This window comes from Bactrocera dorsalis, chromosome 5 (genome assembly GCF_023373825.1).
Source record: "Bactrocera dorsalis isolate Fly_Bdor chromosome 5, ASM2337382v1, whole genome shotgun sequence".
In the NCBI taxonomy this organism is placed as follows: Eukaryota; Metazoa; Arthropoda; class Insecta; order Diptera; family Tephritidae; genus Bactrocera; species Bactrocera dorsalis.
Genome location: NC_064307.1, coordinates 67906641 through 67920352, shown reverse-complemented (window position 1 = coordinate 67920352; position 13712 = coordinate 67906641). Strand labels below are relative to the sequence as shown.

The 13712-nt window shown below is 36.2% G+C and overlaps 2 long non-coding RNA genes across 2 annotated transcripts in view; one reads left to right on the top strand and one right to left on the bottom strand.

Annotated features, from left to right (window-relative positions):
• LOC105227825 (uncharacterized) overlaps positions 1-5076 on the top strand; it is a 35628-nt gene extending 30552 nt beyond the window's left edge. Inside the window, exons 2-3 of the long non-coding RNA XR_007422818.1 lie at positions 3057-3325; positions 3393-5076. This is a non-coding gene — a long non-coding RNA (uncharacterized LOC105227825). The remainder of the gene's footprint in view (positions 1-3056; positions 3326-3392) is intronic.
• The window catches only part of LOC109579642 (uncharacterized), a 295349-nt gene that overhangs the window by 32857 nt on the left and 248780 nt on the right, over positions 1-13712 (bottom strand). The gene's annotated exons all lie outside the window — the stretch shown is intronic.

The window sequence follows — 13712 nt, the reverse complement described above, 5'->3', positions numbered from 1 at the left end:
AACGCCGGCAACACTGAAGGCGCATGCAACTTTGTAAAGCTGAAGTTTTAAGTGTTCGAGTGCTAGCCAATGCCAACGGGCATTTATACAGCAAGTATATACTTATGTATGTATGTATGTATGTTTGTAGTATAGCCAGTGAAGCAACAAGAAAACTAAAAAGCAAATAGACAAGCGCAAAATATCAAAAAAAAAAAACACAAACAAGGAAAGTGCCGTTTTGCCACTACCCAGCAATTGTCCGGCTGGTAATCTGTTCAGTCGATGCCTTATTGCCACACGCTGTGTTGTTGTTTTTCTACAACATTTTAGTGCAGTGTGTTGTGCTGTTTACGCCATCGCCTTGACTTGACAGCAACTGACCGTGCTGTTGTGCTCTCGGATGCTCCACTTTCACATTTGCAGCACTCACTAACTGCCACCACTCCTGGTCGAGGGCTCCACAACTGCCGGCACATCATGATCTATTGTCGAGCGGCTTAGTATTGTGTGTTGTTGTAGTCGTTGTTGCTGCCGCTGCTGCTGCTGTTGTGTAGAAAGTGACGTGGCCCATTGTCCTTTACATAAACAGCTACTTAGTTACTTGCAATAAGACACACACACACACATATATATAGCAGTGAACCCGTGCAATTGCTGCTGGTCTGCGCCTGTGTGGGTGAGTGACTATGTTGCTGCTGACTCTGGTGTTCGTTGCTTAGGGATTTACACATGTCAAGTCATGTTGTTTGGCGTATTTATTACATGTTGTTTGTATTTGTGTTTGCCAGCGCTTGTTACTCACTTGCCGTATGTGTGTGTGTGGGTGCGTATTTTTATTTCATTTTTCCCAGTTAATTCTAAAAAATTCCTTCGGTTCACATTTTCACTCATTCTCTCTTTTCGGCTAAGCATTGGCCTGTGTTGTATCTAATATATTTGTATGTGTATGTGTGTGACAGCATAGTGCACATTGTAAATACGAGCATGTTATTGTCCCAGCAATTTTGTTGTCAGCTATGTTGTTTATATAGCAATTTTGCTTATGTTTCGTGTAGCGAACATGACACCATCTATTTTGTCCCCTACTTGGTGTACAGTTAGCTGGATTACAAGCGAAATTGGATGGTTCAAAATTTAATGATGGCAAATTTTATACTGCAAGCTCACTTAAAAAATTTACGGGGAGAGTGAGAAAGGGGAAAAAACCTTATCAAATTAATTTACTCAATAACCATTGAAGGGTAACACTTTCAGTAGGCAAACGATTGCTTTAAGCTTGGATTTATCAGTATCTATGTTAATCATTGTTGTTAAAAAGCGTTTTGAGATCGAGTAGCTCTTCACATGTTTTCACTTTTCAATTGCAGTTCCTTTGTAAAAGCTCTAAAGCATGGCTTAAAAAGCTCTGAAAAGCTCTCATGCTAAGCTACTTTATAGAGTCTTATTATGAAGTACAATATTATAAATTCAATTCCCTTGTGAAAGCTCTGAAGAACTCCATAAAAAGCTCTGAAAAAGATTTGAAGTTTAGAGCTTATGCTGTTCTATTTTGTCTAGCCTCATTCCAAACTAAGCATTCGAACTATAATTATTTTATTGAAAAATTTACCTTAAAAAGCTCATGAAAAACTTTAAAGCTTAAAACATTTACCAATTTGTGTTTAATTAGACTTACTACATATTTGAGTATACATGCACAAAGAATAAACAACCGTCTCTACAATGGACTCTCAGCAATGGATCGTTCCCGCGGGTCGGGTCTAAATAACCGGAACGGACCGGATTTTTACCCAACCAAGGATTGTCCACCTCGGTTTGCGAACTTACAAAATCCAGCAAGAAAATTTGTTGAGCCATGAAGCTGATTTTTTGGTTGAATGGCATGATGGTAATCCATAATCCATTGTTGCGATGCCGTCACATTCTCAAAGGATCACTGATACATATGTACGAGGTATGACAATTAAGTAATGAGACTGATTCCATAGAAACCGTATATTTGAAAATTTTTATACAGCTTTGCCATCCGCTTCAAAGTAGTCCTCTTGGACAGCTATACAGCGATTACAGCGTGTTTTCCATGCTTCGTAACATTTCTGGAACGCTTCGACTGAGATGTCCGCGAGTACCCTCGTCACGGCCGCCTGGATGTCCGTAATCGACTCAAAATGGGTTCCTTTGACCACCGATTTTGTTTTAGGAAACAAAAAAGTCACAGGGTGACATGTCGGGCGAATAAGACGGCTGTTGCAACACGGCGATCCCTTTAGAGACCAAATACTGGGACACGCTGAGGGCAGTGTGACACGGCGCGTTGTCGTGATGAAGGATCCAGTTACGAGCGATGTCTGGGCGCACCCTGTTGACTCGTTTTCGCAATCTTTCGAGTACTTGGCAATAGTAGACTTGATTCACAGTTTTCTTTGTGGACGATTCCACGGCTATCAAAAAAGGCAATAATCATCGTTTTCACCTTCGACTTGCTCATGCGAGCTTTTTTCGGGCGGGGGGCGCGCGGAGACAACCATTGTGAGCTTTGGCGTTTGGTTTCCGGGTCGTATTGGAAAAACCAGCTCTTTTCCCACTTGTTCCAAACAGTCTTCTGCGACGGTCTCTTGATTTCGTTTTTCCATTTTCGTGACGAGCTCTACAAACACACGTCTACTCAACTTGACGCAGCAGGCGAACTAAACAAGCTAGAGCGATGGTACATATATCAATGGAGAGGGGAGGGATGCCGGAAAAAGAGAAAGGGAATTTCAAGGTCACAGGTTTACCACAAGCGCGGCAATAAAATCAGTCTCATTACTTAATTGTCAAACCTCGTATGTAAATAAGCTTGAGCCGATTTACGCTTTGGAATGGAATATTAGGCGCCTTGGTTGGAATCTATTCAAGCCAGTCACAGCGGTATCTGCCGCAATCATTTTTCAAACATGATGGGAAACCCTTGTCTATGTAAATAATACAGCTGAATTCTTGGCCATATTAATAGATTACATACTTGTATATCTTTTTACGTATAACTTCACGCAAACGGCACATAACACACAAATATTATTTCTTCTCTACAGGTCGGCCGGTCGTAAGGAACTCGGAGTGCAGCCCCCATCTATAACTGAAGCAAGCTGCCAACAAAACCTTGATTTTTGACTTGCTTTGACTTGCTTTTTCGGCTGCGGCTCAGTTTTGACACGACATTCAGCCGATTGGCCGTCTGTTTTCGGCTCGCAAGCATAGATCTGAGACGCAACGCCAGCAATAATTTGTTTCATGACATCCTGGTAGTGCGAAGGCCTTGTTTCACCAACGATAACGCGACGTTGTTTTTCGAAAAAATTGTGTGAGTAGAACCAGATACGCTTTTACTTTTCTTAGCGCTAAATTGGTTTTCATTGATCTCTTTTCAGACTCTGTGAGCACAATTTTTCTGGAACGGCTGGAACGACCGACCAAACTCATCTAACTCTGGAAGTTTATTTCAACCTAGGGTACTATCCAATAAGAAAAAAAGAGAGAGGACCATTTTTTGAAGGCGCAGCAGACGGGCATTAGAGAGCGCGAAGAGCGGGCTGAGGAGAGCATCTCTTGAAAATCAAATCTGGACTGCCTAGTTGCCAAACGAGTTATCAAACAAAAAGTTGGATATTATCATCTAAACCTAGTCGTTTATGGACAAAACGTTCGAATTAAAGGATTTTGGAATCGGAGATACTCGGAAATCCTCCCGCAACCCATTTCAACACCATCAATTGGGAGAAAAAATCATTTTGGTGGTTTTCTCCTCAAAAACGGCGCTTTGGTACACATTTTTATTTTTCTAAATTTCTGTGTAAATGCAAATTTAAAATTTCTTTAATAAAAATATTCTCCTTGCGATTCTGCAAATTTTTGCATTTTTACTTTTTCTCTAGGACCATTAGTTTAGAAGTTATAAGCATTTTTGTATCCGCTTTAATTCGGCGGTTGCTTGCTGCATGCTCCTGGTCGCCTGGTAGAATTCTGGGATTTTGGCACCAAATTGAATGCAATTTTTCTGCAGCGGCGGCGGATGCGCTCCAAATCTGCGGGGAGGGTATAGCATAAGCAAAGGGGCGAAATTGGGGACACGGAAGTGGCCATAAATAATGCCCGGAAATGGGGATAGGTCCCGGACCGGAAGCGGAAATGGGACCCCACTTCCGGTCTGACATCTGAACCGGAAGCGAAAAACCGGAAACGGAAATGAGGCCCACCTCCGGCCTGGCGACTGAACCGGAAGCGTCAACCCGGAAACGGAAATGAGCCCGCTTCCGGTTTACCGGGTGGACCGGAAGTCATGAACCGGAAATGGGTGTCCCGGACCGGAAGTGGGCTTCCGGTCAAGGACGCATCCCCATTTCCGGGCATTATATATGCCTACTTCCGTGTCCCCAATTTCGCCCCTTTGCGTATGCTATACCCTCCCCGCAAATTTGTAGCGCATCCGCCGCCGCCGCCGCTGCTGAAAAATTGCATTCAATTTGGTGCCAAAATCCCAGAATTCTACCAGGCGACCAGGAGCATGCAGCAAGCAACCGCCGAATTAAAGCGGATATAAAAATGCTTATAACTTCTAAACTAATGGTCCTAGAGAAAAAGTAAAAATGCAGAAATTTGCAGAATCGCAAAGAGAATATTTTTATTAAAGAAATTTTAAATTTGCATTTACACAGAAATTTAGAAAAATAAAAATGTGTACCAAATCGCCGTTTTTTGAGGAGAAAATCGTCAAAATGATTTTTTTTCCTAATTGAGGGCGTTAAAAAGGGTTGTGGGAGGATTTCCGAGCATCTCTCTATTTATTCCCAGTCCAAAACTTTTAAATTGGAACATTTTGTCCATAAGCGATTAGTTTTTGATCATAGTATCCAACTCTTTGCTTGATAATTATTTTTCTTCGCGGAGTCTGAAAACAGCGTATCGAGAAGAAGAGATCTTACCGGCATCGTTGGAATGTCGGAAGGATCAATGAAAACTAATTGGAGTGATCATCTGGGCGTAAGAAAAGTGAAAGCGCAATTAGTTTTACAACCACTAATTTTTTTCGAAAACAGCTTCTCGTTAATGTCTATCGTCTATGAAAAAATGCTTTCCGACTATTAGAACATCATGAAATGTATTTATATTGGTGATGAGTCTTGGATCTATGCTTACGACCCGTAAGCTGACGATCAATATGCCAAATATCGTGGCAAAGCTGAGCCGCATTCGAAAAAAAAACAAATCTAAGCAGGTCAAAAATATATGTAGGTTATATTGACAGACAGAGGTGTGGTGCACTCCGAATTCTTTACGACCGGCCGACCTGTAAAGAAGAAATAATATTTGTGTGTTATGTGTCGTTTGCCTGAAGCTGTATGTAAAAAGAGGCCGGAATTATGTGCCGAAAATTATTGGTTTTTGCACTACGATAATGCATTGAGGCATACTGCATTTATTCCTCGTGAGTTTTCGCCAAATTTGCTGTCAATATCGTGCTGCAGTCAACGTATTTGCCTGATTTTTGCCGTGTGATTTCTGGCTAAAACTTGTAACCTTAAAAGAAGCTGTATGGTCTGAGACAGCTTTGAGAAATTGCGTATCCAGTTGCACCCAATCGGGACTCCGCATCTTCGCTTTCATTTCCTTCTATTCCTATGTGACCGGGTTACCTACTAAAAGTCTAGTTATTGCCTGCTTGCATAACCTAAGGGCAATGAAACTTAGTATTTGTGTTACAGATAGCCTTACTTACCGCTTGCTACACATTAGAAAGATATTGGACTTGCTGGTTAGAGCAGAAGCCCGCTTGGCTGTTTACTAGAAGATTAGAGCAGCAGCCCGCTTGGCATCTGCGGACCCAAGCAATTTTGGTTTTTGAGGTTAGACTCATGGGCACAATGCACCTAATGTTGCTCTATGTGCGCCCGCCTGCTGGCCGCCGACTGTGCGCCTCACTTTTCAACCAACTAACCAACCAACTCATAAATATAACTGGTAAATATGCTATAACTTACCTAGTAAATTTTTGTGACCTCCTACTTTAACCTTTAAAATCAAGCAAATATTTGTATTAAAAAGCAATTATATTAGAATTATGGTGGATCATAATTTTAGATCACAATATGTGCTACACTTGATTGAATTTGGCTTTATTTCTATTTGAACAGGATCTACATTGTATGGCATATATTAAATCTGACGCAACAAGATAATCCTCTAAACCAGAAATTGATTGCACATTTAAGCCAAGCATGCAGCGCATTGAACAGTATTTATAGATACTAAAAACCGCTTTTTCGTCACACAAATGTCATGAGAACAACTAGGGGACCGAAAAGGCAAAGCTATTTTATGTCTTCTGGAAAATCACATGTCTAAAAACACTCTTTTGTTTGCACCAAGTTGTGATCACAAAAGTCTTAATATTTCGCTGGTCAGTTGTGCGTTCTCTGAAATGTTACTGGAACTACATACAAAAACATGCCGAAATAATTGACTTAAATAAAAAATATTTCTGTGATATTAAACAATTAAAAGAAATTAAATTGCGCATTAGAATTCCTCAACAACGTGTGACCTAAATTTGCGAGTGGTAAACATTCGCATCAACAATATTGAGGAAGGAATTTATGCTTGCATACATACATACACATTGTGACAAAAATGTATCTGAAATATGTATTAAATAAATAAAACGCAAAATATTTAATTAATCATCAATATTTATTTTGTCGCCTTCAAAGCAGTGCTCACCAGCTGTAATACGCTTATGACAACGATTTTTCTAGACCACGAAGCACTTATTGGAGCTGAAGGCCGCTCCTTCAGCAAATTTTGTTTTAACTTTTAGATCGACAGAAAACGAGTTCCACGGAGCAGCAACTACAGTTTGAGGACAAAGAAAAAATCACACAGAGTCAAAACTGGTGAGCACGGTGGTTGAGCTATTTTTGGAGTTTTTGGCTTTAAATTTGGTCACAATGGTGTCTCAATGCGCTGGTGCATAATGATCGTGTAAACTACATGAATTGGTCTTCCACAATTCCGATCATTATTAATTAATCTTCTCACGCAAAAGCCTCAATACGGCAAAATTAACATCTAATTAAACGTCTGTCCCTCCGGCACAAATTCATGTTGCACTAAATCACGAATATCGAAAAAAACAATGAGTATCAACTTAATTTTTGAGCGGCTTTGGCGTGGTATCTTTGGTTGCGGCTCGTTTTTTACCCTCCATTTAGATAACTGTTGACTTGTCTGCATATTAAACTCATAAACCAATGTCTCATCGGCAGTTATAATGCTCTCCATGAATGTGTGGTCGGAGTTCGCACGACCAAGCATGTCCAGAGAGAACTGTTAAGGGTACTCTTTAAGAAAAATATTGACCTTTTCGGGACGAGTCGAGCAAAAACGCTTTTCATAGAAAAAATATCCACCAACATCATTCGAACAGACTCGCGAGAGATATCGAGCTCTCTTGCTATCTTTCTAAGATTTGCCTGACGATTTTCAAGTACCATTTCATTCACGTTTTAATATTTTCATCAGTTGAAGAAGTAGGAAGACGTCCAGCACGAGGCTTGTCTTAAACGATTTCTCATATTTAAAGGCTTTTGTAACCATCATAGACTTGTGTTTTTGACAAAACTAAATTACCGTAGGCTAAGGATAGTCCTACCAACTTAGCAAAATATATACATTTTATTGAAATGTAATTTACTCGAGAATTTTATACTAAAATTTCCGGTACATTTTGGTCACAATGTATAGTTGACGAATCACAAATAGCACATCCAAACACACATTAATTAGATAAAACCCACGGTGCCAAACATACTACACTTACGTTTCTTTGTTCATATGTATGTCACATTAAATGCAAATATTTGTATATACATACATATGTACATACATATGTATATACATAAATGTACCTCAGCATAAGACGCAGCACAGCAAATTGCCAGACTTTATGCCTGCAGACATGCGTTGGTTAATTCGCAAAACGTGGTCGTGCGCTGATCGACGACGCCGGCGTTCGCCACCGCCTTCATATCAGACGACATTTCGGTCGATAGTAAAAAATAAATTACTATTTTGAGATAGTGTAGAATTTTTTGGCGAATTTTCGTAAACAAGTGACGTAGGTAGTTGTACGAAAGCAAGTTTAGAAGACGCAAACGCCACACACACACACGCGTGCATACTTGCTATACACACATATGTATGTATGCATACTACTTAATTTAATTGTAAATACGGTCATTAACTGTTATCGCAAGCTTAATAAAAAAATTAAATATATAAGAGTAAAAATATAGTAATGCTTATAAGCCAGCCAACATTATTAATTGTTATTATTTTTTAGTTATTATATTATTTAAAGCTATTTTTTGTATAAAAAGTATATGTATTTATACAAATATTTATTTATATATGTATGTGTATGTGTGCTGGATTACGTGCCTTCATAGCCGCATCCGTAAAGTGAACATACACTCGCACCTGTGTACCAGCGTAGCGGCAGACAATTGTTTACCTAGTGATAAGCGCGAAATCTTAAATTAAACAAATATTTTTATAGTTGTGAAAATTAGTGAGAACTGATAATTTTTGCATTTAAACGTAAACTGAAAGTTCAAATAGATTATGGCTTACTTAAAGATTAGTCATTGTCATTGGTGTTTTGGCGAATATTTTCGAAAACCAGCTCTTTGCTGCTGACGTCTGGAGTCTTACGAGCAGTATTAACTTGAAAGGTTTAAGGCCTTACGATCGTCATTGACTTGATAGCGTTAAAATGTACGCCTCTAGAAACCAAAATCTAGCTGATCGTCAGCATTTTACGCATTAGACCAGTAAGCTGTCGAGCTTAAGAAGACGCTTAAATATACTTGTAATTTAAAGTTATTTATGCTGGCTTATATGGCAGCTTAACAGCTTTTTAATACATAAAAATACTTATTTTATACACTGAACATGTTAAGGTAAATTAAGTTTGCTACGTAGTTTGCAACAGTCAAAAGAAAATGTCGGAGATCTTTCAGCGTAACATGCTGAGTTGAATTAGAAATGCCTGTCTGGTTTGCCTCTCTGGGCGTCTGTATATATGTAAGCTAACTAGGCATCCTAGTTTTTGAGTTATTGTTCTGAAATCTTGAACATATACTTTTCTCACCAAGCAGCTGCTTATTTGTTGAAATCGACGATATCGAACCACTATTGCATCTAGCTGTTATACAAACTGACCACTCCAACTGATATCCTTATATGGAAAACTGTTTCATTTGAAAAGATATCTTCATGAAATTTGGCATAAATTATTATTTAAGATAACCCCACAATCTTCGCAGAAATTATTCAGATCGGACTACTATATCATATAGCTGCCATACAAACTGACCACTCCAACTCATGTCCTTGTGTGGAAAACTTTTTTATTTGAAGAGATATCTCCATGAAATTTGGTAGAAATTATTAGCCTAGGCAACCCTACAATCTATGAAGAAATTGTTTTGATCGGAATAATATATCATCTAGCTGTCATACAAACTGACCACTCCAAATTAAGTCTTTGTTTGGAAACCTTTCTTATTTGGAGAGCTATCTTTATGAAATTTAGTACAAATTATTAGCCTAGGCAATTCTACAATCTCTGAAGAAATTGTTAAGATCGGACTACTATATCATATAGCTACCATACAAACTAATCATTCTAACTCATAACTTTGTATGGAAAATTTTTTATTTGAAGAGTTCTCGTCACCAAATTTGGCATAAATTACTAACCAAAGCGACCTTACAATCTGCATAGAAATTGTTCAGATCGGACCACGATAGCACATACCTACCATACAAACAGAACGACAAAATCGCGTTAAAACACTTTTTCTTACCCTTCCAGGCTATACAAATGCAACTGCGTAGGGTACTATAGCTCCGGTGTTGTTGAAGTTAAACTATTTTTTCTTTAAATTAATTTAGTAATAGAATGCATCAAAGTGCTTTACATTTGTTAGCGTTGATTTCAAATTGATAAGCATTTGAAAAGCCTACAAAAAGGCATTAATTATAAATTGCAGGATGTAACTGCTTCGGACGTCAGTTTGGCTACACGTGGAAATAGTTCGAAAAAAAAAATATTTGTGATTATTTTTAATTGTTACGACACGTGTGTTGTACTTTATGCGTTACATATTTAAGGTTAGGGTTGAAGGTGGTATATATGTATGTATATAATATATTTTTCATAGTAATAGGTATTAAAAATATTTGTTTAATATTATAGTTAATATAAAATGCAATTTACGAATAAGAAACCATTTAGATTTGCTGAAATCCTGAAGAGTAGTAAATCGTAAAATAAACTGGTATAAGTACAATACTCCACCATAAGTGAAAATGAGCTGTCTTCGGATAAGTCACTTTTTACGCGAGGACAACAACCACTTAACAGACTACGATACCTGACTGGTATGATATAAAAATATGTACATATGTTCGTCTGCCTATTTGCTTATAATACTTCATTTAGTTTATACCAGTTGTTTTTTGGATTTACCAGCCATATTTAGTACATACGAAAGCTTGGTATGATATAACCTATGTTCGGCTGCCGCTATTTGCTTATAATTGCTCATTTATATATTATACCAGTTTATACCAGTTGCTTGTTCGATTCACCGCTAGTTAAAATTTCGTCAAAACAATATAAGTTCACACGTTTATATACATACATACGTATATGAATTAAGATTACATATTTTACGGTTTTATACTTTTTGTTTCGGTATTATTACCATATGCCACTATATTTCAAACCTACTTGCAACAATTTTCAGGATTTCAAAGCATTTATGAAAAAAAAGTTTCTTAGTAGAATACATACATACATAAATCACTTCTATGCCCTCTACTATGCTTCTTTTTGTCATTCTACTACTAGAGTACTATACGCACTCCATACTACATCTTATCACCTCTTGGATGCAAGCTTTCTTCGCTTCTTTTTTATGCACTCCAATGTACATGTGGGGGGGTATGAACCAAGTTTGCATTGCCTGTTTGTTGTATAGGTTCATTGTGTTCTTATCAGTAAGCTAAGGAATACTAAAATATATTGTACTATTATAATTTAAAATAAATATTTATACATATGCCTTGCAGTCGCTTATCACTGTGATGGTCACGTTCCATACGTGACTATTAATGTGCCAACCAGGAATTGAAAAAAATAGCCGAAATTTGTTTACTTTAAGCTCAGTAAATTAAAAAAAAAAATCACAAAAAAGTTGCTGTTATTGTTAAACGAGAATACTATTATTATAATTTTTTTATTTAATAAAAATTTGTTTAGCGTTAAGTAGTACGAGTAATTTGTTCTCTTTTTATACCCTGTATAAAGTGCATTTTGTCCCGAGGATTTTAGGATAGCGCTTTGGAATCTTTAATACGTTCTTTTCTCCCCAAGATACTGCTTATTTGTCGGAATCGTCGACATCGAAGCACTAAAGCATATAGCTACCATACAAACTGACTGATCGGACTACAGTGCTTGTATGAAAAACTTTTTTATTTGAGCAGATATCTTCACAAAATTTGGCATAGGTTACTTTCTAAAGCAGCCTTATAATCTGGAAAGAAATTTTTCAGATCTAACTACTATAGCATATAGCTGCCATACAAACGGAACGATTAAAATAAAGTTCTTGTATGAAAAATTTTTTTATTTGACGAGATATTTACACCAAATTTAACTGAAATTATTACCCAAATCAGCTTTACAATCTTTCAAGAAATTACTTAGATTGTACGACTATAGCATATAGCTGCCATACAAACCGTACAATCTAATGCGTGTGCTTGTATGAAAAGCTTTTTTATATGACGAGATATCCTCACCAAATTTGCTACGGATTATTGAATGAAGCAACTCTTCATTCTCTGCAGATATTGTTTGGATCGGACTACTACAGCATATAGCTGTCATACAAAATAATCTGTCAAAATCCAGAAAAATATATTTTGTAACATTTTTGCTATGAAAAATGCAACTGTGATGGGTATTATAGCTTCGGTGCAACAGAAGTGCACCTTTATTTTCTTATTTTTTCTTTTAATAAGCATTTGCTCAGCATTAAGCGATAATTTTGTCTTATTTCGTCTAAAATCTTTACCCCGCCTCTCGCACTTTTCTCTTTTTTTTATTAATTTGTAGTGTATTAAGAATTATGAGATGATAAATTTCGAAAACTATAAATATTTTCAAGCCTTGACAAATCGAAATCTCAAGTTGCAAATTATTAGTTTTTTTTTTTGTTTTTAAACAAAGCGTTATTGTTGCTACATGCGCCGAAATTCTGTTTGTCTCATTGCCACATTCCACAACAGTCATTTAGTGCCCATTTGACAAATCATTTAAATTTGAAAATAAATTTCTTAAATTTAGAACCGCGCTCTACTTCATTGCCTCGCATTTCATTATTAAACTAACAAATTTATGACGTTGCTCCATTTAGAATAAAAAAAAAACTGACGCGAGCTATTTTTAGCAATCAGCGCGCACATTAATCTTATCACTTGAAGCTTTGTTTATTTACAATTACATTCTTGTGTTTTTTCTTTTTTTTGGCGCTCGCTGTCATTTGACGACACACAACCTTCAGGCGTACGTACGACACGAGCGGCGCGGCGTGAGGGCGGCGGCGGCAGCAAATTAAACGGCAGCGTGCAAAAAGCGTCGCGTATCGCTGCAAGAAACGGTTGTGTGTAGGGAAAACATAAATAAAATACAATACTACACTACTCGAAAGCTACTTAAGCATACTATCAGCGCAAGAATCAACAATAAAAGCAAACAACAGCAGCAACGGAGACGGGCACTCAGCGATAGCCTCCGCACTAAAAACTATAAAGTCCAGTTTATACTGGTAACACTGGTTGGACACTTATTAGCGACTAAAGTTTTATGGCGAAAAAAGAAAGCAACACACATTTGCAATTGTATGCTTGTATGTGTGTGTGTATGAGTGTGAATTGGAGCCAATTGGAAAATGCTTTAATGAATATATAGCAGCAAGTACTCAGTTCGCAGATGGCAAGTTACAAAAAATATTCAAAAATACAAATAATAGTTGGATAAAGTAAATTATGAAATGCATTTTCCAAAATTCAAAATTAAATTATTTTTAATTTTTTTTTTTAATATTAAAATTTTCTTCAAATCAAAATATTTTTCTTAAAATATTAAAATTTTTTTTCATTTTATTTTTATATTAAAAATATTATTTTCTAAAATTCAAATTTTTTTTCTTAATATTTATTATTAATATTTTCAGATAATAATATTTATATTAGAAGAAGCTAATATTGTTTAAGAAGTTATTTAAGTTATTTTCAATATTTATGAATATTTTCAATAACTTATTATATGAGTTGCACTCCTAAAGTTTTAAAAAAATTTTAAATAATTTTAAAATTATTAATATTGAATTTAATATTTAAATAATTTTAAAATTATTAATTTTTTTTTTATTTCATTTTTTTTTAAATATGAAAATACTTTTTAATTTTATTTAGAATTATTATTAACTTTTTTGTTCACAAAAAATAATTTTATTATAAAAAATATTATTTTCAAAAATTCAAAATTTCTTAATTTATTTAAAAAAAATTTCTTTTTAATTTTATATTAAATTAATATTAATTTTTTATGTTCACAA